General features: G+C 38.9%; 1 long non-coding RNA gene across 4 annotated transcripts in view; it reads left to right on the forward strand.

The window, feature by feature from the left end:
- The window catches only part of LOC112654389 (uncharacterized), a 118,774-nt gene that overhangs the window by 47,295 nt on the left and 45,142 nt on the right, over nt 1-26,337 (forward strand). For all 4 annotated transcript variants that reach the window (XR_007402329.1, XR_004805154.2, XR_007402330.1 and 1 more), the window contains exon 2: nt 4,412-4,492. This is a non-coding gene — a long non-coding RNA (uncharacterized LOC112654389). The remainder of the gene's footprint in view (nt 1-4,411; nt 4,493-26,337) is intronic.

The raw sequence follows: 26,337 nt of genomic DNA on the forward strand, positions 1-26,337 counted from the left end.
TGCTCCTACCTTTGAAACCCTACCTCCTTTTTATTTATGGTCAACACAGCAACTGGCGTGAGTCTGTTGAAAGGGCTAGGTGGATGCCGAAGTGTAATTGATGAACAATAAACTGCACAAATTTTAAATGTACAATTTGAGAAATTTTGACACACTTATGAACCCATAAACCATTGCCATAATCCAAGTAGTAAACATATCCATCACAGGCTATAAGTTCCCTGTTGTCTTTGGTAAGCTTTTTTTCACCCCCATCTACCCCAGTCCCCAGACAACTATTGAGCTAGCTGTTTTCTGTTACTACAGATTAGTTTGCATTTTTCATAATTTTATATAAATGGAATCACAGAGTACAAATTTCTTTTCTGGCTTCTTCCACTCAGCATAACTATTTTGAGATACAGCCACATATCAATAGTTCATTTCTCTTAGTTGCTGAAGAGTCGACCATTGTATGGTTATGCTGCAATCTGTTTATCCATTCACCTGTGGATGGAAATTTGGGTTGTTTTAGTTTTTGGCTATTATAAATAAATCTGTTATGACCATTCACGTATAAATCCATGTATGAACATATGATTTCGCTTTTCTTGAGTATATACATAGGATGGAATGGCTGTGTCATGTGGTAGTTGTACATTTGACACTTCAAGAAGCTTTTCCAAAGTTGTTGCACCATTTTCTTCTCTCCACTAGCCTGTGAGAGTTCTAGTTCCTCCAAAACTTCACCAACATTTTGAATGATGAATTAAAAAACTTTTAGCCATTCTAAGAAGCAAATAGTGGTATCTCATTGTGGTTTAAATTTGCATTTTTCCAAACAACTAATGGGTGTAAAAATCTTTTCATGTGCTTATCTGCCATCTATATGTCTTCTTTGGTGAATGTCCCAATTTCTTATCCATTTTTTATTATTGAGTGTTAAGAATTTTTTAAAGAATTTAAAAAAAATAGATTTGTAATAGAATCTCTTCATTGGATATATAATTTATAAATATTTTCTCTCAGTCAGTGGTTTATATTTTCATCCTCTTAACGTTTAGTATGTTCTTACAGAGTTTTAACACAGGTGAGTTATTTTACAAACTGTTTTTTGTTTAAAGAGGATCATAGGTAGATCTGGGAAGAAAAAAGTAATAGCAAACAATTCAATGGTTTGATGTTGAATGCTTTTTTTGCATGATTTTCTTTAGTTGGCATGTACTGAGTGACCTTTCTTTATAAAGCATTGTAGTGTAATAAGCATTGTGGTAAGTAATGTTTAAACTTGAATTCTGGGCCCAAAGCAAACTTTTAAAAACAGTTTCCAGTTTAGGGGTGCCTGAGTGGCTCAGTTGGTTAAACACCTGGCCCTTGGTTTTGGCTCAGGTCATGATCTCAGGGTACTGTGATTGCACTCCCTGTGGGGCTCTCTGCTCAGTGGGGAATCTGCTTGGGATTCTTTCCCTCTGCCCCTCCCCCCACTTTCAGATAAATAAATCTTAAAAGAAAAAGTCTCCAGTTTAAAGAAGACCTTATTCTCATGGTTCTCACTGTATTGTGTCTGGTCTGCAGTCTAAGCCAAAACATCCATGCATGCTATCTGTATTTCTATGCTTATGTTGTCATCTGTATCTATAACTATTTTTATTTCTATATATGTATGTATGACTTGCAAAAAAAATCCAACTTGCATTCACATTCAGCTCATGTCTTTGGTCAGATGTAACCATTGGGAATACTGTTATGAACTCAGAAGTAAACTGAATGATAATATAATACATGTCACAAAACCCATGTACTTTAGTCCACAGTAAAAACATGAATCTTCTCTCAGTCCTTTATCCAGACATTTATAAAGCAAGATAGATTATAACCAATGAGGCCACATTGACAGCATGTGGAATAACAGTTTACAATGGTGGGAAGAGAGAGATAAAATACAGATCCAACAACTACAATGCACAGAAGTCTGTATTTATTTTATATAGCTACAGAAAGCCTTATAAGCATGAATTCTCTGGAGGACCTTGAGTCATCAAAAGTTTATAATAATTTATTTCAGAAATGGTTGAAATAAATTATAACTTAAAGGAATAAAGTTTTGAGGAACATATAATTAAATTCTTGATTAATATAAAAGAATTTATGTTATGAAAGGATCTGAGGCTATAAAAAGTGTAAGACTTATAAAAGAATGGCATCAGAAAGCTGAATGGAGTTAGTGTGGAGAGTTTATCTTCAAAATGCTTCCGCTTTAAATGTTCTAAGTACAGAATAGAAAGATACGGTTAATTGGAGGGAGAAAGTAATACCTATTGAATGGAATTCTGCACGGTGGCAATAATGGAAAAGGGATATTCTTATTCAACGAGTTATTAAGCCTCATAATATCAAAATTTTATCTAACATTTGAAATATTTGATTTAGAAAATTAAGAACAGGTAGGATCTGAAGGAAGGAAGTTTATTTTCTCTGTTGGAGTTTTTCAGGATTTAAAAGCATAACTTTAGGGCAGCCCAGGTGGCTCAGCAGTTTAGCGCCATGTTCAGCCCAGGGCCTGATCCTAGAGACCTGGGATGGAGTCTCATGTCAGGCTCCCTGCATGGAGCCTGCTTCTCCCTCTGCCTGTGTCTCTGCCTCTCTCTCTCTGTGTGTGTGTCTCTCATGAATAAATAAATAAAATCTTAAAAAAATTTAAAAAATAAATAAAAGCATAACTTTAGAAACAGCCCAGTCTAAGATTGGGTCATGGCATGATCTCTGACTTGGCTTCCAGAAACCCTAGGATCCTCATCTGCAAAATGGAGCTAGAAATCCCCACCTCACAGGAAAATGGTGGAGATGACATGGAATGCAAGCTTAGTACCGTACCTGGCCCAAGGTTTCAGACACTCAATAACTATTAAGTATTACAGTTATCGTTCTTGTTTCTTAAGGCAGATGTCTGAAAGTGAGGAAGCCCTGGAAAATTCAAAGAACATCAGTTGTCGGTCCTATAATTTGGTATTGAGGATTGAAATCAGGTTTCATTTTCATCTGTTTTTGTTCCTTTGATTTTAATACCAAACTTAAGCCCCCAGAAAAAACTGACTACTTTTTGGGGGTGTCCCCTGATGCTTTGTGGGCTCCACCTGGGTTTCAGCCATTATTCTAGCTACTCGACAGATGAGGAGGTCCCTGAGGTTAAGTGTTCTACACAACGATACCCAGGTCAAAGGCAGAGTTAAAGTATGCCCCGGGTCGCATAACTCATTCCCTGTTCAAGAATCTTCCCTAATCCCTGGTGCCATTTGGGAATGGTTTCAAAGGCATTCCAATTGCAGAATCATGCCAGTGCACTGGTTATCAATTATTTTGTTGATCCCTTAGCAAATCCTCAAACTGATTTTTCTGCCCTCCTGGGACACAAATCACAAAGCTGACCTTAACTGCTTTGGCATCCCCCTCTACTCCCAAGGCACACAAAAGAGCAATGCGGGGCTAGTGATTTATTGTTTTCCCACGCAGGTCACCCTCAAGCCCAGACAGATAGAGAAGATCTGTCTTTAATGAGAGAAATGTACCATTACTTGGTCATAAATTCAACTTAATCGTAATTTTAGTAGGGCAGCTTGCCCAGGCTTTGTAGAAACACAAATCAAAAATCCCAAATTCCAGGCATATCCTCCTAGAAACTCTTTTGGCAACTCCATTCCCCTTGCTTTTTAAGGAAATCCATTTCCCTAGTTATAGTCCCTAGTTGCTTAGGGTAGATTTGCACAAAGTCTAAAATCACTGTGGCAGCAGAGAGGGGAGTGGGTGGCATGCTGCTCAAATTATTTTTGCCAAGTGTTAGGCCCTGACTTCAGTCGTCAAGGAGGCACAAATGAACTGACACACAGATTCAGTATACAGCCCAGGAAAAGTAGTTTGCAGTAAGAATATTCAGACAATTCTAAGGAAAAGTTTTATTTTTTTTCCAAATCCTTATGTCCTTGGTCAGTTCTAAACTGACTAATACTAGTCCTTACCACTCTTGGATTGCAGAACATGTTTTTATCCACAGACTTGGCTTAATTTGAGTTGCTGGGTTAGAAGTGTATAATAGAGTATTTTCAGGCATAATGCTATAGACACCTTGCCACACTCTTAGAGGTGTCGACTTGAATGTACCCTCTTACCTTGTATCATATCCTGTGCTTACCTCCACTGTAACACCTTGCAGCTCCTATTGTGTTTAATTATTCATATATGTTGTCTTCCACTCATCTGTGTCATCCCAGGCGTAGGATCATATCTGAGTATGTTCCCCTAGTTTCTATACTCTAAACAGATAGTCAACATTTGTTGAGTGAACAAAAGTATGAATGAAGGAAGTTTCTGCCTTTCCAGTACGATCTGACTTTTAAGTTAGGGAGCCTGGTAAACAGCCATTTTTTTCTATTTTCAGGATGATATGCTTGGCAAGGTGAGACAGTGCTCTGAAAGACAGTGGAGAAAGAACAGGACTGAGGACAACTGCCTCCCACAGGTAGGGTAACTGGAGTCCGTTAAAAATATTACTTCATTAATTTAAGCAAATATGTATAGATTGCCAACATATCTAAAGCATGTGTGCCAGCCACAAAGAACATTCAAGGTGACTAGAAATCAAAGAGCTTATAATCTTTAATTCTAAAATCTAATGTATAATGTTATCATAATTTTTTTTTTTCCAATAGCATAGCTCTATCCAGAGAAAAGACATGGAATTCTAGTGTTCTTCTTCCGATTTGGTTTTGTAGGTGGGTCTACTGACACTCCTCCCTTCATTTGTAGAGGGGAGTTTAACTGGCAATTTATTTGTGTTGCTATTCATTCATCTAGGATATGGGAAGGTCAGGATTAGAGCAGGAAAAGGCCTGGAATTCTCATGGAATGGCATGTTTGAATCCTTATAATTCTCTAGGAAGAGTGATGGACAGCTATCATTTGTATACCTTCTATTTACATGATGTTAATTTACATTTACATCTCAGTAAAACTGGAAAAAAAGGAATTCAGAAATAATGACAAAAAGGCAGTGGCTCTCAAGCTTGGGCAAGCATCAGAATCACCAGGAAGCCTTATTAAGACACGGATTGCTGGGCTCCACCTCCAAAGCTTCCAAGTCAGTGGTTCTGGGTTAGGATTCCAGAAGTTGTATTTCTAAAAAGTCCCCAAGCAGTGCCGATGATACTGGTCCAACACCAGCTGATCTAAGGTAACCCATGATACTTATCCTCTACCATATCTTGCTCTGCCATTCTCTCATGTAACCCCATACAGTGATTATATTTTTATGGTTTCATCAGGGTAGCCTTGGACTGGGGTGAAAGAAAATCAGTTTGAATTATTTTTTAGCCATTTCTTAGTGACCCAGGACATGTATGTTTTATGTCAGGTATTTTCCTTTTGCCCATTTAGTCTGTGTACTTATAAACTGCCTCTTCTGCCATTAGTTGGAAACAAAAACGATGATAATATCAATGAAAGCAACACGTAAACCTACTGTTAGCAAAGACATATATACATGTGAAATATTTTACTTACACCATTGACCTTGTGTGAATAACTACCTGAAATGATGAATTTAATATTAGCTCTTGGATTCTTTCTTCTTTCCTTCATGTGCTCTGACTAGGAAAATAATTGTAGCTTCAGTCTAAATGGGGAAATATCAGCCAGGTCTTTCTGTCTTCTAGATAGTTCCTGTAGTCCAGCCAAACTATCTGGCTTTCTGATTAGACAGTTTCTATAAAGGGAAAAATTTTTTTCCTCAAGAATCTTTTTTAGTTATTTTCCCATCTCATGATGAAAGGCTTATCTAAAAGCCCAAACTTCATTCAGGATTCCTCCCCATTCTTTGTCATCACCCGTCCTTCCCTGACCCAACTCACCCCTCAGACAGCCAGGGATTTAAAAATATGTTGGAAGATTTTAATGGTGTCTGCAGAGTAGAATTATATTCTTCTGTAATGTGGCATTCGGACACCGAGCAGAAAGATAGCACAGTCTGTCTAGCTCTTTGTAATTAGTTTCATGATACTGTTTTAATTATGGCACAGCTTAATCACTGACTATGCACAAATTATACCACATAGTTAAAATAATTATGGGGATTTGATAAGATAATTATTTGAATTCATATAATGCTTCTTTTCCAATGGGCTCCACACTTTAAAAGGAAAGAGAGTAAAGAAGCAGAGCCCATTGATGCTAGTATTTGTCATTTTCTATACCTTGTCAGGGCTGGCCAGGGGAATATCGTTCCTTTATTTCAGAGCCTCTTGTACCTGCCCAAGGAAACATTTTATCCAGTACTCAAAGATTCTGAAGATAGTGAGAAATGATATGAACCTTGTTTGCCAGCTAATACTTAATACAGACTACATACTTAGTACCCTATACAAGCCTGTGTGGATGCATTAGTTCTAAATACAATGCTTTGTTTACATAACTGAGGGCTGCCATCTTCATAAGCAATTCTTTACTTTCAGGAGAGTACAGTCTGATCATAGATCTTTCTTAAAACTACTCTGCAATTTGTATGGTTTATTGAACATTCGTTCATTCATTCATTCACAGTAACATGCCTACTATGTGCCAAGTGCTATTCTAAACCCTAACAGTAAATAAGTTAAGCAAAATTCCTACCCTCATGGCACTGATGTAGGGGACATTCCAGACATAAGGGGAACTGACAGGGAACAAACAATGAAATAATGACTTCAGTTATGATTAGTCCTATGAGTAAAATAAATCAGGGCTGGGGAATAGAGAGTGTCTAGAGTGGGGAAATTTTAGATAGATCAGGAACTATCTTTTTAAGAAGATGACATTTGAACAGAGTCCTGATGATAAGGAGAAATTAAACATGTGAAGAGTAGGGGAAAAGGAATTTAGGCAGAAGGAAGAATAAGTGCAAGGGGCTGAGTCTATATTGAGCTTAGTGGCTCTGGGAACAGCAGGCAGAGTAGAGGGGCTGGAGCAGAATGAGTAGAGGGGAGAGATTTGGGGGCTGAGGCAGAGGCCAGGTCAGAGGGCTATGCCCCCTGACTGTAGGATTGGATTTAAAGGTGATAGGATGTCTTAGAAGGTTTATATTGCCTGATTCACAATTTCAATTTTTGATTTCTAATCTGACTGAAGAGATTAGATTTATGAGCAAGAATTGAGATGAGAAAGACTAAAGGATATAAGACCTTTTTGTAGACATTTGAGTTTGCGATAGTATCACACATCCAAGTGAAGCGTCTAATATAAATCTGGAACTCAAAGGATAGGTCCAAATGGGAGAGATGTATGTGGGAGTCCTTCTGTATACACATAATATGTGTATACAGAAGCTGGATCTACCTAAGCTGGATCCAAGGTGAGTGGAGGAATGAGGTAATGCATAGGATATATATATATCCTATATATATATATATAGGATATATGTATATCCTATATATATATCCTATAGGATATATATATATATCTCCATATCATTGCTCTATCCTAAAAGAGATTTTTAAAAAAATGTTATTTTTTAAAAAACTTGAGTATAGTTGACACACACAATGTTACATTAGCTTTAGGTGTGCAAAACAGAGATTCAACAAGTTTATATGTTGTGTTATGCTCTTTTATGATGCGTGTAATGAATAGGAAGTAACAGAGTATGACTTTAATGCATTTTTTGTTTCTTTGTTTAGTAGAAAATAGCAGAATTTAGATATTCAAATAAATCTTACTCTTCAAAGGAGCCATTTGAGAGGGCTAGCCAATTGGCCTAATAATACTGCCATTGCTTAGAACTTTCTTAGAATGATTGGGACTCGCTTTTAGATTTGCTTATGCTCCATAAGAAAGTCAGTCTTTTTCATAAAATTTTATTTTTGTTTAAAAATAGAACTGGATTAAAAATTAACCTGCTATCGTACTTGTAATGGTTTAAAAAAATAAAACCAAATAATTCACCATAGGGAGATGAATTGACATCATTGATGATTTTAAAATGAATTTGTCACTTGCTTTGGGGATTCTCAGAACAGCATTTGGATATTTTTTGAGCAATAAACAGATGACTAGGATTAGTACACAACCTCCCATGTGATAATTTTGAAGGAAATGCTGCTTATTTGGATTTTAAACTTTAGTTTTATTCATTCAATTCACTTCTTCATTCACGAAAAAATGTATTATCTGTCATACGACAGGTGGTTTTCTAGGCAGTGAAAAGGCAGTTATAAGCAATAAAATATGCTAATTTTCAGGACTTGATCTTTGGCCTAAAAGATTAGTACAAACAGCTTTTAAAAATCCCATTTCTGCAAATAGCTCCATTAATCAATTTATTGAAACAAAGACATTTACATGAAGGAATAAAATTTAACTTTACTTTTACCTTTCCTCTTCCTATTATATTTCCAGATACCTAACTCTCAACCTCTGATTTTTAAGTTTATTTATTTATTTATTTTAAAAAATATTTTATTTATTTATTCATGAGAGACACACAGAGAGAGGCAAAGACACAGGCAGAGGGAGAAGCAGGTTCCCTGAGGGGAGCCCCATGTGGGACTTGATCCTGGATCCCAGGATCATGCCCTGAGCCAAAGGCAGATGCTCAACCACTGAGCTACCCAGGCTCCCCTGGTTTTTAAGTTAAGTAATCTGTTCCTATATGCCATAAAATCCCCTTCAGACATTGAACACCCTATTATTTTTCTTTCTCCTCCATCTTGTTACTAGGAGATGTTCACAAATTTCTGGGGTAGGATTCTAATTTATTAATTAATTCATAGTAAGGTGTAAATTATTTGATGCTGATTTACTACAGCCTGAATTTTAATTTTAAAAACAGAACAAAATTTAGATCAAAGAAATACATCTGTAATGATGGGGAAGTAAAGGATTTGCAAGTAGTAAAATGATATATTTCTTGGCTGAGAGCCTTCTCCATGTCTCTGAAATCACAGCCTATACAGCTTACATAAATTGGCAATCATAATCTCTAGGAACAAGAAACTTTCAGTTTCCCCTTGATGCTACTATTTCTTTTTCTTTTAAAGAAATATTCTGTAGCCCTCCAGTGCCATATAATACATTAGCAAGCAGTCCTTATAGTTTTGCTAGAGCAATGGACCAAATTTTGCCTTGGCCTTTGTTTAGCTGGAAGGTGCCTACCCACTGAACTTGGGCTCTCCACTACCATTGCTCCTCAGCCTTATGCAGCATATTATTACAATCAGCTTCACTTGTTCCCAGTTCTTTCAGCATCTGTAGTGGCAGCTGGCGCATCTCCCACATCATCAGGAAGTGCATTCAAGGGTATCCGGCTAGAAAGCTCCCCCAGCAAGCATTTCTTCATATTACAAAATGAAGAAGCAAGGTTTCAGTTGGAGGTATTCATATTTGGGGTCAAGTAAGGTAGAGTAAAGTTGGAGAGATCTTCCATCATCAAAATATCTTCATCATGGGTGAGACCAGTAAAAATATTCATTTTTTTTTCTAGTGGACTGGCATTCCTTTGACCCTGGTTTAATCAGAAAAGGGATGAGCAGAATTATGTGATTGGCACTGCCCTTGTTTGTTTTCTAAATTCTCAAAGAGAATTGCTCTCATACCATGGGTTTTCCCTCAAGATCTACAGTTCTGATTACTGTGGTTCACTTTTGTGTGGAGTTTTCTGCATTTTGCCTTTGGAAGCCCATATCTATCTTTATTCCAGCAGTTAATAGGAAAATTCCATTGTGCCACTTGTGGTTGCTTTTTTTTTCCTTGAGAAAACAACCTCTATTGTCCTCTACCTGTCTTTACCTCCTGTATTCTGTACTAATGTATAATTGCTTGTCAGAGAGGTGATGATGATGATCAGCACATGTCAGAAAACGGTTCTGATTAATTAGAAAGAGCTATGTTTTCAGAGATTTAGCTCATGTGAAAATAAGTGTGGCCCAGAGAACTGGCTTGTATATTTTCTCCTTGGGGAAGTGCTTTGGGACAACATCTCTCAAGGTCATTCATTTTTTGTCTAATTTTTTAATATGCTGTATGTCTGGTAATGAGCATTAGAGCCAGAAGTGTTGCTAGCCTTCAACAGCCTTTGGCAGATATTGAGATAAACATATCTCTTGAAGAAAGACTAATTGGAATCTGATATGTTTACGGAAGCTAACAATTATTGAGTGCTTACTTTGTACCAGGCAATATGCTAGGAATTTCTGCATATATTATGTCATAAAGCCTCAATTTTTTGTATATTAGTTGGAATATAGATTTTACTTCATTTTATTTAAATCTTCTTTTTATTAATTTGATCTGAAATGTTACCTATGAGTTTTGTACTAGAGGGAAAGTGAATGTGGTGCTCTAAAAGAGCAATGGTAGTAGTAAATAATTTGAAATTAGATCTGTTTATGAAGTATATAAATTCAAAGTATACAAATAAATTTAAATTACAGAATTAGGGCCATTTAATACAAACAGAGTCAAGTGAGTAATTCCAACAATTTCATACTGTGGTAGTTACTGAGACTGTTCATCAACATTTCTAGACATCCCCCTTGAGTAATGCCTTGTGTCATATAACATGTCAGTAAACAATCCTCATAGTTATACTCTATTTTCCTACATCCTTAAAGTTAGGTGTGGGCATATAACTTGGACAACATGACTATCACCTTTAGGTAGAAGCCCTTACAGCCAGTGCACAAATCACCATCCTCCCATCCTTCAGTCATTATGACCAACAGCATTCCAAAGGGGGTTGCTCTGCCAACCTGAGGATAACATGAAGCCAAATTCACTATTGACCCAATACAGCATGAGTGAGAAATCAACTTCTTTTAAGACATTGAGATTTGGGGATTGCTTGTTAATGGAGCACAACCTAGATTATTCTACTTAATAATATAGGTTCCATCCATCCGGGAAGTAGAAACCCCAGAAGTCCTTCCTTAATGTATTTGCTTTCCTTACCTGAGTGGTTTAACCAGAGGTTTGAGTTGACCAGCCCTTTGTGATGACTGGCTAGTACAGAGGTTAAGAGGTCTGCAGAGTCAGGCTCCTTCTGTTCATGTACTGGCTCTGCTATTTTCTACCTGTAAAGATTTTAATGAGTTAATCTCCGAATCTCAATTTCCTCATTTGAAAAATCAGACAGTTAAAGTTCCTACCTTACAAGGCTATTGTGAGGTGAAGTAATATAATGTATAAAAAACACTTAGCTTGGAGGATACCCTTTTGAGGTCTTAGGGAGGGGGGAAATAGGGAGTTATTAAGAGTGGTCATAAAGTTTCTGTCAAGCAAGATAAATCAGCACCAGGATCTGCTGTACAACATCGTACCTCAATAGTCACATATTATACACTTAAACATTTGCTAAGAATGAATCTTGCTTTAAGTGTTCTTTCTCTAATAATTTAAAAATAAACATTAGCTATCATTCTATTATCTGATACCATTTGAGATTGGCTTCATGGATTCTGTCTTCTTACATTCTAATTGTTTGGGTGAGTGATCTTTAAAGTTGCTTCCAGCTCTAAAACTCTGTGCTTCCATGAAATACCATGCTTTCTGGTCCCTAACTTTACTTAGAGCAGCTTTAGCTGTGGTTTGAGTTTTGTGGTACACAAAGGAACAGATGCCAGCAAAGTTTCTCTGGCTTAGCAAGAAATTATCTACCAAAAAATCAATTTATTCTGCTTCATCTTTCTCCTGCTAGTCTATTCCATTATTCCTTGAAGTTGCTCCAGAATTCTATTTGATTTGTAGTTGCTTGCTTCTTTCTTGTTCTGAAATATATTTTTATTTTTGGCCTTTGACTCTGGACAACATAAATTTTCCTTTTGGTAAACTTGGTTATGTATATAGTAAATAAGACCAGGAATATGTCAAACAGACTTCCCCAAGAGATGATAGAGGTTTTTGATGGCAATGCAGTATACTAAGATTTAGAGACACGGAAGAGGGTAGAGGAGAAACACTTATTGTTAGACACACATTGATTTTAACATTATATCAAAGTATTTCATGTGTACATATTTGTAGAAATATTTCTGATTTGCTATGTACATTTGCCAGTCCTCTCTCTGGGAAAGGATGCATTGTTCCCTGAAAAAGTAGTCATCATTGGCTAAAAATTTTTTGTTAAAATAAAAAAGTGCAGTCTTAAGTATTTTATTAGTGTGGTTGGGATTAATGACTATGCTTTGAAATGTGGATGTGGATTGTGAAGCTGTGAGTAGGATTGCACAAGGAAAATGCCATTGTCTAGCAGGACCTGTGTCAGATGTGAGCAGGTAGTGCCAAGATTATATGTAGAAAAGATGATGAGGGAGGAGGCTGGTTAAGTTCCTGGGACAATAGCCAGAGAGCTCATGGAACTGGCACAAATAGAGGGCAGGAAAAGTGACCATGGGTGTGGGGTAGGTGAGAAAACCTCAGCAGGAAGACAGACGAGATCAGAGAGGATGCAGAATCAAGGCAGGGCTGCAGACAAAGCCCTCAGGACCAAAAGCCAGAGAGAATCCCAGTTTGTTTAGTCCAGAGACAGGAAAAAGGACATCCTCTAAAGGAACCTAGGTTAAGGGCTGGAGGGAGAAGATAGATAACAGGAAAGGACCACGCTTCTCTGGGGACTCAATGAGCAAAGCCTGCCTGTCTGTTTCCCCTCCCCTCTTTGTCCCTGACCTAACCCTTCCATAAGACAATAGCTTGAGGCTGAAAGGTAGAAATGGAACAAACTGAAAGGAGAGAGAACCTGAGCATCTAAGTCAGAGGCCTACCAGGGAAGGCCTGGCAGGAAGGCCAGCATATTAATGGGGACTGCAGTCACAGTCCATGCCAGGAAGGGCTGGTCTTATACTTTGAAAGCATTCTTTTATTGAATAAGTGAGTCTGTGGAGTGGGAAGCACTGAACTTGAGCTGATCTTACTAGCAGCATGGCATTTGATTCTACATCTAGGAGCTGAGAGCCTCAAATTTCCTCACAGGTGGAAAAGTGCCTTGTCTGGAGTTGATGCCCAATGGGTACTGTGTGAGGGAGATGATTCCCTCCCGGAAGCTGAGTCAGATGTGAATGGAGGTGGGGAGAAGGAAGAGAGGTACCCTGTGCTGGAAAGCAAGTGCATTGTGGCAATTCCCTTTTTTCTCTACCTCCCCTCTTCCCAGCTCTCAGATTATTAGGTGAGAAATGGGGAACTCAGATTGGTAAATCCATCACCCTAGGGTTGCTTTTATGGGATGGCATTGTATAATTTACTATAACACTTCCATCTTCTAGGCTTTAGTAGGGGGTCACTGAAAATCCAAAGCAGATACAGGAAGAGTTTGGAAAGCAACTAATGCTAGGAAAATTTCCAGAATCCTCTGTCAATTCAGTGTCATGAATCCTTAGCTCTTTTTCCTTTGCAGTTTTTATGGATCCGAGTTGAATAAGATCTGACTTAAGGGACTTGGATTCCCCTAGTTTGGGTGACTAGATCCTTGACTTGCATCTTTCCCTCTGAGGGGTCTTCTCCAGTGTTTTCCGGGAGGATAGCCTTGGGTGCCATTACCTCAAATTCTGGTTCTCCGCTCATTAGCTATATCCTTAGGAAAGCACCTTACTTCTCTGAACTTCAATTTCCTTATCTATAAAGTGGAATACCCACACTACCACACAGGGAGGTTCTACGAACCAGAGACATGACATATTTGAAAAGTGCCAAGGCATGTGCCATATACAGAAGTCCTCCAGTAAACATTTCCCTTTTCTCAGAAGGCTAGACATCTAATATATCTTACTGGAGGATTTTGCCCCAGGAAAAAAGCAAGCCAGCACGGTGTAAGCATGTCAAAGACTGCTCCAAAAAGACAAGTTTTCTCCTAAATAACTGAACAGCCATGAATAATGGACAGTTTCATTGTTACTTTCATCCCCTAGCAGCAGACCTCTTCTTAGAATTGTAGCTGCCTGAAGGGATCAGCCACTGAGGCCAATGTAAAAAAGTAGGTCTTAGCAAGGCTGAGGATGATATTAAATGGGTTATTTGCTGAATGTGGCTTTTCATGAACCTGCAAATTCAAACAGGAAATAATTTAGGTGCTTCCCTGACCTTCGGCCACATCGCCCCAGAACCCAGTGTGGTAACCTCATAGCTGCACTAGCATTGCATTCCTGTCTTAGTCACAAGTTATAAAATAATTTACTGGATGTCACACAAATGTCACCTTAATGATGACTTATCTTTTAGTCTGATGCCCGGGAGAGACTGAGTACCTCTAGCCTGGCTGTGACCTTCACAGGCCTGCAGTGTTGGTGCTGAAGGCTGCTGTGATTCGGAGAGTCAGCACTGTGCATAGTGTGGAGCCCTATATGTCCTGGCAGATCTTGAAGAGCTCATGCCATCTGCATGAGGGGCGCTACATTTACCAGATTTCCTTGCCAACCGGTTTGCTGGTGGGTTTGGCCACTGTGAAGGATTCATGGAAGACTGAAAGGCAGGATGTACCAAGGTGTTTCTCCTCCTTTTTGTTTCAAATGAGGCCTCCAGCACTAGCGGCTTTTGTTTGCTTGTTTTTGCAGTTTCCACTGCTATTAGTTAGTCCCATCCTTTGTGTTCCCAGCTACCATGGAGGGGTCACAACCACAGTTCTAGGTCTCACTTACTCGTCTCAGTTCCTGGCTCTGGTAATGCTACATCTTCCCTGTGTCCCTTCAGCCCTAGGCAACTTTCATTTCTTGCTAATACCTGAGTTACCTCACCAGCCTTCCTTGACTTCTTATTTCTTTCATCACCTGTGAAATTCCCTGTATGGGGAATGTGTAGGGTCACAATTCCCTGTATGACATTGCTTCTGTTTGGAAAGCTACTGGCACATCTGTTTTCCTCACTAGATGCTCAACTAGACACCCAACTGCTACACCTCCTTCAGTCAGTGCTATTTTATCTTCGTGTTAGACCTAAGACTCTCAGGTGAGATATGCAGTCTCCCATGCCATACACTGGGAAATTAGACAATGGTTCCCTGCAACAGTTAGTTGTCCCTGAACATACCCTAGGTTTCACTTACCCATTGGGCTTATGACCCTGTGAAGGAGACAGGGTGCTTATCATTTCTTAGTGACCTACTTTATATAAACACTAGGTAAGCTTCTTGAGATTGTCCTTGTTCTCCCTCCCATTGGCTAAACTATTTTCTTTTGAGGTAAAAAGTTGCTCTTAGTTCATCATCCATTTTTCCCCTTTTCCTTGGTTTATGTTATGCATTGTATGTTATTTCTCCAGGCTTTGCTGCTAGAGACAAGCCTTTAGATAAACACAAATGCAAAAGCAAGACAGGGATGCAGAGCATCAGGGACTATACAGATCCATTAAAGTGCTTAGCAGCTATATCTGATTTCCAGCGACAACAGTGGCTGCAGAGCTATCAGCAATGTGGGGCATGGGACATCTAGTTCTTGTGAGAGTAGCAGTGGTGTCTTCAGCAACCAGGTTTTGTAGCATGATTTCAAACATGGTCTCTGAATGTGTAGCATCTGAGCTGGGTTTGAAGACCCCTAGAGATTTTGTGAGCTACCCAATGTCATTTTTTGGTAAATAATATGAAGTTTGTTTCTGATATTTATAACTAGATAGTAGATACAGAAATTGAAAGCATGCACAGTGTTTTCTGATCCATAATGATACATTCAGGTGTGCCCAGGTACACTGTAATCTAATGTGCTTTCAAAATGAATCCACAATATCTGATTTCTGTATGAAGATTCACTAAAAGGACCTATGATAATTAGATAATTACTATGATCTGTCCTTTGAATGCTACTAGGTATTTGACCTCAGCTGTGCCAATGGTGCCCAGTGGGCTCATTAGTTAAATGGCCATGGTAGCAGGAACTAACCTACTAGTTATGAGGAATTATGTGGAATTCCCTTCATTAAGGGTTTCCAGGAATCACCAACTTGTCAGGTCTAGTGGCCAACCCTGTCTCAACTGAGACCATTCTAGTAATTCACATGGTGGCAGGTGTATCATATTTGACTTCTTTTGTGGAGGGAGAAGCAGTACTGCCTTACTAAAACAGATACTATTTGGATTTGGATTTGCTTCCCTTCCCTCTGTGCTTCTGCCAAAGCCATCATCTGTAGATACTCTAAACACCTTGTTCACTGTCACAGTATCTCACCCAATGTTGTTTCATGCCAAGAAACTCACATTTTAGAAAAGGAAGCCAATGCGCTGAAGCCCATGGAAATACGTAGTCTTTCATAAACTCTGTCCTGGAAGCACCTGGCTTTTTACAGCAGAATGACTTAAGATAAGACTCAGTTATTGTGCCAACATAAAGTCCACATCTTGATATGTTAGAGAGCCATGTTAGAGGTGATACCTATGTTTACTTGTGTTTGATATATGATGCAGACCTTTACAGAAAAAATGGATCCAGGGACCACAGTGAGGAAATGGGACTGCCACTTCTCACAATTACATTTAATATGATGGTCATTATGTTATGTGTCGGGGCAATAGTTGTATAGAAGCTTTAGTACTTGGAGGAGATATGCCTCCCCCAGAGGAAACAACAGATTGCCACTCTATCATCTCATGCTCCTTTTACCACTGGGCCAGGAAAATATAGGCCACAGTATTGGCTAGGGTGACTAATGTGACTTATCCTAGTTATCAAAGGTTTCTGATACAGCAGGGTCAGAGAGGAACAGGAATGAAATCCAGAGAAAACTCCTAGGACTTTGCTGTTCAGTTTTAAGTTAAGGGAAGCTATTTCAATTCTCTCTAAGGAGGAACCACTGAAGGCTCAGGTTCTTCAGGAATAAAGTTTTGAGTTACTCCACAGCATGAACACTGGCCATTTGAAGAGAAAATAAAAGGATGAATAGTGGAAGGTAGAAATAATAAATATTTACTATGGTCTTCTTACCAGGGGAGTCATGGTTTGAAAGTAGACACAGAAAGGGTAGGAAGTAATCTGTATTTTTCAAGAACATAAAGGAAATCGTCCAAAGGTTTTCTTTTGCAATAGGAATAAAATCCAAAGTTTATTCTGATTTACAAAAACCTGTGTGAACTGGCCACTGCCTACCTCTCTCACTTCATTTCAGCCTCCCCTTTGCCTGCCTGTTAAAGCTTACCAGTGAAATTCATTCTAGTTTCAAGGAATTGTACTAGCTGTTTCCCCAACCTGGAATACTTTCCCCCTAGATGTCCATGCAGTCTCATCTCTCACTTTATATGGCTCTCCGCTCAAATGCCCCTTATCAGGGCCCACTCTATAAGAACTGTATTACCCTGTTCTTTCTCCACCTCCTCAACCATACTTTAGTTCTAATGAGTATGGAACTAACGACTATATTGCATATTAGATAATAGGCATATGTATGTTTATTGTCTGTAACTTTCCAATGGAATATGATCTCCATGAGGACAGAGACTTTTTGTTTATTATGGTATCTGTAAGGCCTGGAATAGTGGAGATATTCAGATATTTGTCAAATAAGTGATTTAATTACTTAATTAATGGCAGAGATAAAAAAATGTATTACCAGATCCTGGAAAGCCCAGGAAATCAGATGAGTTGCTTGTGTCTCTCAAAGTTCAGACAGCTTAATAAACATAGAAGATGCCTTAGAGTTTTTGAAATTGCTCAGAGTCCTTTGCTAACTTCTCAGTTCTTTAGCCACTCAGGATTGTGCTAATGGCTTATTGTAGTCTGAAAATGCTTTTATGTTGATTCCTGTTCTTCCCAAACTACCCCCAAATCTCCCTTCTGAGCACCTCATTTCCTCTTCCAGTAAAGTACTGACTTCTGTTTTTTCCCCCCAACATTTTCTTCTTCAAGTGATACATCTTGATTATCTGGCAGCTGCTTCATAAAGATGGTGGGAGAGGGCCTTATATCTTTGTTATCACCCAGCATCCTGATTAATGTGCCTGTTTGCTTCTGTATATCAGCTTTTGAAGCTATTCCGAAGCTTTTGTTTGGTATTTTCATTATCAGAACATCCACACTGCTACTCAGATGCCTGGTTCTTTTTTTTTTTTTTTTTTTGATGCCTGGTTCTTGTGAAATATAGTATGGACTTAACTCCTTACTGTCCATCAGGGCAGTCAAGGTGGCCTTCTTTTCCACCTGGTCTGTCCACACAATCCTGCTGCTTCAAGGTTTCTCCGGAAATTTTTGCTGCTCTTCCATATGCCTTACTGCTTTTCTCTTTGAGCTCGTTTCACATACACAGTTTCCACCTCACATGTAAGCCCTTAATTACATACTGTTAGGCATTCTATTTCAGTGAGGGCTCAACTCTTTGCTGCCAACAGAGAGTTACCAGTTCCCACATTCTCATTACCGATATCTCTCCTGTCAGTGATCATCAGGTGTAGAGAATTTGACATGTCCCACTGCGTTCTATTTGAAAACCTTTGCCTATTTCATTTGTCTCAATTATCTTTCTCAACTAGTTTGTAACTTCTGAGATCCTTGATTCTATCTCATGTTTCTCCAGTATTCCTCCAAATAGTGGCTTAACATCTGGGATAGTGCTAGACACATAACAAATACTCTTCAAAAAGAGTAATTGATTGATAGTTTTTTAATTGGTTACTAACTGAGGGTTATGTTGAAATTTAGAGGAGTCATTATGTATATATACACATATATATATACATAAAACGTATATATACAACATATATATGTTATACATAATGACATGTATTATATATAATGATATGTATATTTGAATATCTTTACCTCTATTCCAAAATATATACTATATAAGATGTATAAACATATCATAAATATGAATTATAAATATTAAGTATGTATTATATATAATGACACACACACACATATAATATATTCCAAACTTATAGTAAGGCTATTCTGGGATTGATGCCATGATTATGTATTGTGGATAGGGGTCCGATGGCTCCATGGAAAGTCTAGTTTTAGTTCTACAAGCATTAACTCCCATTTCAAATATGACAAAGCCCAGGCACCCTGTACATAACCTCAGGCCTCTTCTAGCTCAGCCTCTGGGAAAGTGGAAGTGCCACTAGAGACTGAGTTTAACAATGTGGGCAATCAATAAGTCAATCAAATAATTATACCTATGTGATAAGACCCCAGTAAAAACCCTGGACACTGAATCTCAGTTTCCCACATCGGCAGTTACTGTGCTTGTGTTGTCACACATTGATGCTGGGAGGGCAGTGTGTCCTGAGGATGACATAAGCTTTGCATTTGGAGCTCTCTGAAACTCTGTCCTATATGAATTTTCCTTTTGTTCTTTTTAATCCCTGTAATAAACTATGGCTGTGTATATAGTATCTTTCAGTGAGTTCTGTGAATCTTCTAGTGACTGATCAAAACTGAGGTATTGTTAGAAATTCCTTGAACATGTATTTAGTGTCAGATGTGAGTGAATTCTGGGAGACTGTGCCCTGAGACTTTGCAGTTTTGCTGACTCTGGTAATGACACCCCCGTATTCCTCTCCTTTCTCAGAATTTGAAACATGACCAGAATCACAACTTTACATTGTTGTAGTTTGGGAGAGACAGAGTGACCTTTGCTTTTGTTCTGATTTACTTTTCCACCCACTCAGTCTACAGCCTTTCTCAGCTTCTGTTTCCCCTCTCCACAATGTCCATTACCTTATACTCAGCCTTGCTCAGCTCCACACTTCATAGAGGTAGGATAGACAGGAAGAGCTGCCTCTCTCCTAGAGATTTTGTTTGTAGGTCTGGGCTTTGATTTGAGAGCCCGTATTATTTGAATTTAAATAATAAGTACACTAGTTATTCTTATAATTACTAACTGTATCCATGAGCCTGGACTTCTGCTTCATATTTACTTCTGACTTTCAATTACCATCTTATGTTTTTTTCTTGTCCCTGTTGGTGTTAGGACATAACCTGAATCTGTTTTGTATGTCCTCTGTGTTGAAGGAGTCATGCCCTAGTTTGGTTCTGGGGCTGGCAGTCCTCCTATCCCATCTTGTCATGGCCAACACTCCTCTCTGGATCTTTCCTGTGCCTTATCCCAGCATCTGTAGTCTTGCCACACATGAATGGATGGATATCAAATACGTTGACCAACTCCACAAACAACTTCATTTAATTTAATAAACATTTACTGACTTGAACTATGTCCCAGGCACTGTGCTAGTTGCTGGCGAAATGAAAAAAGGAAAATACTCATAGTTTAAAGGGTGTGACAGACACATAAAGAAACTGCCATAATACTGCATGATAAATGCTTTAGCAGAAGCATGTACAAAGTGCTACGGAAACTCAGACGGGAAAGTGATTAATTCCTCCTGGGAAGGGTCAGGAAAAGTCACAGAGAAGAGTTTACATTTGGAAGGTGACCGAAAGTTCTCTCAGAGGTCGGGGTGAGGGGAAGGTATTCCAGGGAAAGAGCAAATCCGAATCGAAGCCAAGGAGAGTGAGAGTGCTCTCTGTGCTCAGGCAACTTGGACTGAGTAGTTTGGTGGATAGAGAGCAGTGTTTTTTTCCAAGTGTGGTCCTCACGCCATCTGCAATGAGATTCCCTGAGGATTCTATTGAAAATGCATCTTTCAAGGCTTCCACCTCACACTCACTGATTTAGAATCTCGGCGGGGGGGGGGGGGGGGGGGGAGGGGGGGGGGGAGGAAGCCATCTTTATTCTTAACAAGCCTCTGAGATGATTCTTAAATCAAATGATGCAGTGATTCTCTACTTCAGTAAGTTATAACCACCAGGGGGCTTTACAAAATACTAATGCCTGAGTCTCACCTTCAGAGATTCTCACTTACTGGATTGTGAGCATAGCCTGGGCATCAGGGCAAACTCCCCTAGTGATTCTAATGCGGAGAACTCTTTCACCCCACTTTGAGAACCACAGGACCATAGCATCAGATTCAAGAAGATGAAATAGACACACGGAGAACTGCTACAAATTATGCTGGAGGTATAAGAAGTTCATGAAGGAGTTTGGGGAGGTTGGTTTTAATTTTATGGGTGCTAGAATAGAGGAGGTAGCTCCTTAAAGCTCACATTTCTTTAGGTCTCATTAAATGGTGATGGTAAGATACAAGACCCAATCTGGTTTGTACACACTTTGTGTTGGGGAAAGGGATATTCTCTGGGAGCTTTTCCACAAGAAGTGGCTCAGCTGTGCCCTCAGGATGACTGTGCTTTCCTGGTAACTGGGCACTGAGTATTCCTGTTACTTTCTTCAGAGCTGTATAGTGCACCCATACTGTGCCCACTGCTGAAAAATCTCTGTCTGTATCCCAGGTGAATTCTGAGCCATGTCAAGCTTCAAGGAGGCAAGACTGCAAGGAGATTGGTAGTGGGGATTATGCATTTACATAGTCTCCTCTAAGCTCAGAGGTCAGAGGTATAAGCTTCAACCAAGTCCCTGAGGTTCATGAATAGAAAGAAACGTGTGGATTATGGTGCCTTTGAAGCACAGAGGAGAAGTTTTGGGGGTGGACCAAAATAGCATATAAGGGAGAGAGGTAGGAGATGAGAGAGAAAGTACAGAAAAACAGCCAGCCACCATCCCAGACTAAGGTCCTGAGACCTTAGTGATCAATTTGATCAAGATAGAATGAGATATTCTGTGGGACAGGTGTGAAGGGAAAGGAAAGGAGGCCAGAAGTCTAGTACAGGAGCTACCTGAAGGCCGTTCCTCGCAGCTAGTCAAGCAGACTTCAGTGAAATCTCCTTAGAGTCTCCTCCAATTTCACCCTTTCCCTCTTATGTGTTCCCCATCCTTTGTCCTATTGATCCTATGCATCCTCATTACCCATAGAGCTCCCAGGAACAACTAACAAAGCCCATCAGACTCAAAAGTTTTTAAATGAGCCCATGAGTTATAGCCTTTGTTGAAACTTAGAGATGAGAAAAATGTGGGCAAGTCTTAAATATGGACTCTTTTAATTTGTGAAAGAAAAGTTACTGCCCAGAGAGGAAAAGATCATACAACTAGTGAGTGGTAGAAGTGAGACAGATCACTGGGTGTTGGTAAGTAAGTAATGAATCACTAAATCTTACCCCTGAAACTAGTATTATACCATATTTTAACTAACTGGAATTTATTTATTTATTTATTTATTTATTTATTTATTTATTTATTTATTATTTATTTATTTTATTTTATTTTATTTTTTTTTAACTAACTGGAATTTAAATAACAACTTGAAAAAGAAACAAAACAAACAAAAGACAGACCCATGTCTTCTGACTTTTTCTCTGAGCCTATGTCTGTTGTACTAAGCTGTTGTCACAGTGGTGAATTCTTAGATTTTGGATGCTTTGAGTGAGAAATTTTATATTCATCAGCTTAGTCCTACAGCCACTTTATAAGAAGGCTACAGCAATTAGTTCTTCATGTTTGCTAAGTCAACTGAAGAAGAAAACTACTTTGAAAACACAAGTTTCTCTAGAAAGGAAGTACACATTTACAAAATAGGGAATTTCAGGCTTATATAGTTTTAGGCTGTATTATCAAATTTTTCATATAGTAGATTCTAGAATTATAGTTTGCCATTATCATTATTTAGAGTCCCAGAGCCACTACCCTGGGATAAGAAAAGACTTTTATTGTTCTGTGGTTGAATGCAGGAAAGGGCATTATGTGGTTACGTTACTTCGGTGCTATGACCTTTGTCTTACTTCCTTTTCACATCTGCTGACCTTATCTGCTGCTGCTCTCACCCTAGGATGTGGGAAGTGAGCTCATTGCTTCTCTCACAAAGCAACACAGTGGTGCCTTTGGCCATGGCTTTATGAAACTTGGGGACCCAATATAACTCAGTGGCTGACACATAGCAGGTACCCAGATTATTTGCTGAACCAAGTTGAGATGACATCTGCAGAACTGCACTGAATAACCATCAGGGCAACCTTGGACAAGTCGTTTCCATTCTCCATGTTCACTCTCTCCTACAAAATAATAGACAAGAACCAGACACTTTCCGATGTTCCTTCCCACTCAGAGATTATATATATTTTGGCATTTCTTTAAAAAAAATCCCAGAAATTTGGACCAAGGAGTGACTTTGAAGGTCAATTAGCCCAACCCACAACTTGTTCAAGGCAGAGCCAGACTATTCAAAGAAATGGAGATTTGGCAACTTTGTGGTTTGTGTAATAGTGAAAGTCAGCCAAAAAGAATAATTCAGATTAAAAATCATTTATTTGAGGGCCAGAATTATTCTTTTTTTGCTCAATATCCATCAAGTCAATGAGAAATAATTAAGTCTCTGCTTTGGTTTCCTTCTTTGTTTTCTATGAATGTATACCTTACATACCATAAAATGCACTAATCTTAAATGTTACAGCTTGGTGGATTTTTACAAATGTATCCATCCATGCAACTATTTCCAAAATATAGAACATTTCAATACCAGGGGAAAGCTCTCTCATGCTGTCTTCTAGTTGTCCTCTTTCAAGGAGTAGAGATCTACTTTCTCCAACCACTGGGTGCTTTTGCCTAGTTTCATACTTTTATATGAATGGAATCTCACAGTATATAACCTATTATGCCTGACTTCTCCTCTTAATGTATGTCTGAGATTTATCTGTCTGGTTTCACATGTCAGTAGGTTGTTTTATTCTTACTTGCTATATGTGAATTATATGACTATATACATTGTATGACAATCACACAACTTAAGAATTTACCAGTGCAGGATATTAGCTACAGCCCAGGAGAAAAAGTCAGAAGACTTGGGCCCTAATCTTAATTTTATCACTAAGTAGCTTTATAAGCTTCTCTCTGGGCCCATTCTCCATTTGTAAATGAAGAGGTTGTGATAAAGAATCACTAGGAATTTTTCTAACTCCAAAGTTCAACAAGTAGTATATGAGTCACAGACTTAATAAGGAATTGGAAGATAGTCATAATCATATATCTGACTCACACTGAGAACTCAATATAAAGAACCCATCTTAAGAATTGTAAGGGACTCCTATAAATCAATAAGAAAAAAGGATAGACAAGACAACTGAAAACAGGAAATATGCTTATATGCTGTGTGTGTTACTGTTATCATGATGGAGGAGAACATTTTTAAGTGGGAAATCTTGGAGTGCTATGAACGTGTAATAAATATATTTAGACACTTAGAACCATTTGGTCATCTACATGCTGTAGAAGCTGATTTTTTTAAAAGCATCCTTTTGTTTTCTATAAGGGAGGCATCATATTTAAATGAATGCATGAAATGTACATAAAAGGGCTAATAAGCTGTAAAGCTTTCTGCAAATTAAAGGCATTATTTTTATTCCAGATATAATATGAATGCAGTTGACACCAACCTCCATTCATCCCATTTGCAGGTGTAACAACCAACAAGGGTATTTTCCTTTGTTCCTTTGCCATAGCCATGGGAGAGTTTCTGAACCCAGTACACAAATAACAGCTGTGATTTTAATTGAAACTTTTGAGTGGATAAGCAAGGTGTACACTGAACGCATAGCAACAGATAGACTTTCACTTGGGCAGCCACATTATTATTTCCTCAGACTTTGAAAAGGAAAAGTTTTAACAGACCTCTTGGAAGTGACCCTTGTTTTTCCCCCCACCTGTTCACAGTTACTGTCACAGAATGCGTCATCTCTCTCCCACGCACACAGTGGGAAAACAACTTTGCCATGCAGAGCAAGAGAGTATTTTGCTGCGTCAGGGATATGAGAATCTGCATATGGTTCACTGTTCATTTCCCAATTGGGCTCCCTCCCTAAGTAACTGGCGTTTCCTGCCCAGAGAGCCTGCCTGGGATCCTTATCATTTCAGCAGAAATAAGTCATCATGAGAGGCCACTGCAAACCAGAATTTTGCCAGAATGCTTGTGGTCTGCCTTGCCCTTTTTAAAGATTTTGCAACTCTGGTCTCTCCTTAGAAGAGTGAAAAATTGTCCCAACAATGTAATCAACCCAGATCGGTCAACCAAAGGGAATTTGCTTGTTCACTCACATTTGCTTTCTGTATCTTCTTGGATGAGGATATCCCCATGGCTCTGCCCCTTGACTAGGGTAACTAACCATTGGGTGTTCTCTTTCCGGTATTGGGCATAGATGTGTTTTGGAATGTGTATTTGCCCATTAATGTTTCCCCTATGGTGGACTTAGAAGTGCTTTAGTAACACACATACACACACACACGCACGCACACACACACAATAATAGATGTAGAATAAAAAGGGTTTCAGGGTCCAGAAAGCCTGGGTTTGAATCTTGGATTTGCGTGGATTTGTCACCACACCTGGATGATAAGCCTCAGTTGCCTCATCTGTAAAACAGGGATGAAGATACCTTCCTTGCTCTCAGAATTCTTGTGAAGTAAGAGAGGTTATTCACATACCCTTTCCTTTCCCCTGGCCCCCAGTAATTGCCTCATAAATGGTGGATTGTTCCATAGGTTGTGCAACTGGGACAGATTACCCAGCAGTGCAGGGAGGTAGCCGGCCCAAGTTTTGCAATAAGTTAATGGCAGACTTAGGACAAAGGCTAAGGCCTAGAGCTGTTTTCCACTCTGGAGCAAATCAGGCCATGTACAAGAATTGCTTCTGCAGGTTTTGGGAGGAGGCAAAATGAAACAAAAGAAAATGAAACCATATACTTCAATGAAGTAAATTATCAGGCTTTGATATTTCTTAATTGAGTAGAGTATGATTGGCTGGCACAAAGGGAGGTTCTTATTTTTATTTTTGTTTTTGAAATAATAACCTCTCTGTATGCTTCAGCATTTCTTCCATGTTCAGCCAGAAGCGTCTATATTGCTTTGAGGAGAGTTAGGATTGTTAGATAAGGAAAGGAAAAAGAAATAAACTAATAAAATATGTTCGTGTAGCCTACAACAGAAACATAGATTCGAATGCCAGAGATTTGTAAGGGACAAGTTTTGTTGGCAGAGAAAAAAACCCTTGAGTATCCAAAGGAAAGGTCCTTAAGGAAGCAGGTTATAGAATCTATGACATAGAATTAGGTGACAAAGGGAATAAAGAACCAGATAATTGCACTCTTTCTTTGGGCTACCAAGTGATAGTCACCTGATTAGAAAATGGAGAGAAGTGGTAACCTGAGTGTTGAGATAAGCAGGCCAGACCTGAGGGGGCCTTGTGGAGGGAAGTTGGTGAGCATAGAGGGACAGGGCATGCCTTGCAGACTGTGTATTGCCATTTAGGGGATGGTTGTGTTAGCTGTTTCAGCCTTTTTTGTTGAGGATCTTTTGTAAACAGTGGCCTGCATGTCACCTGTGTGTGGGCTGTCAGTACAAGTGAAACCCCACAACGTCCTAAGAGTTTGCCAAGCACCATAAGAGTTACCTATTTGACCAATGACACTAACAAATAACCCCCAAAACATAGTCATA

The sequence above is a fragment of the Canis lupus genome, chromosome 15 (genome assembly GCF_003254725.2).
Source record: "Canis lupus dingo isolate Sandy chromosome 15, ASM325472v2, whole genome shotgun sequence".
In the NCBI taxonomy this organism is placed as follows: domain Eukaryota; kingdom Metazoa; phylum Chordata; class Mammalia; order Carnivora; family Canidae; genus Canis; species Canis lupus.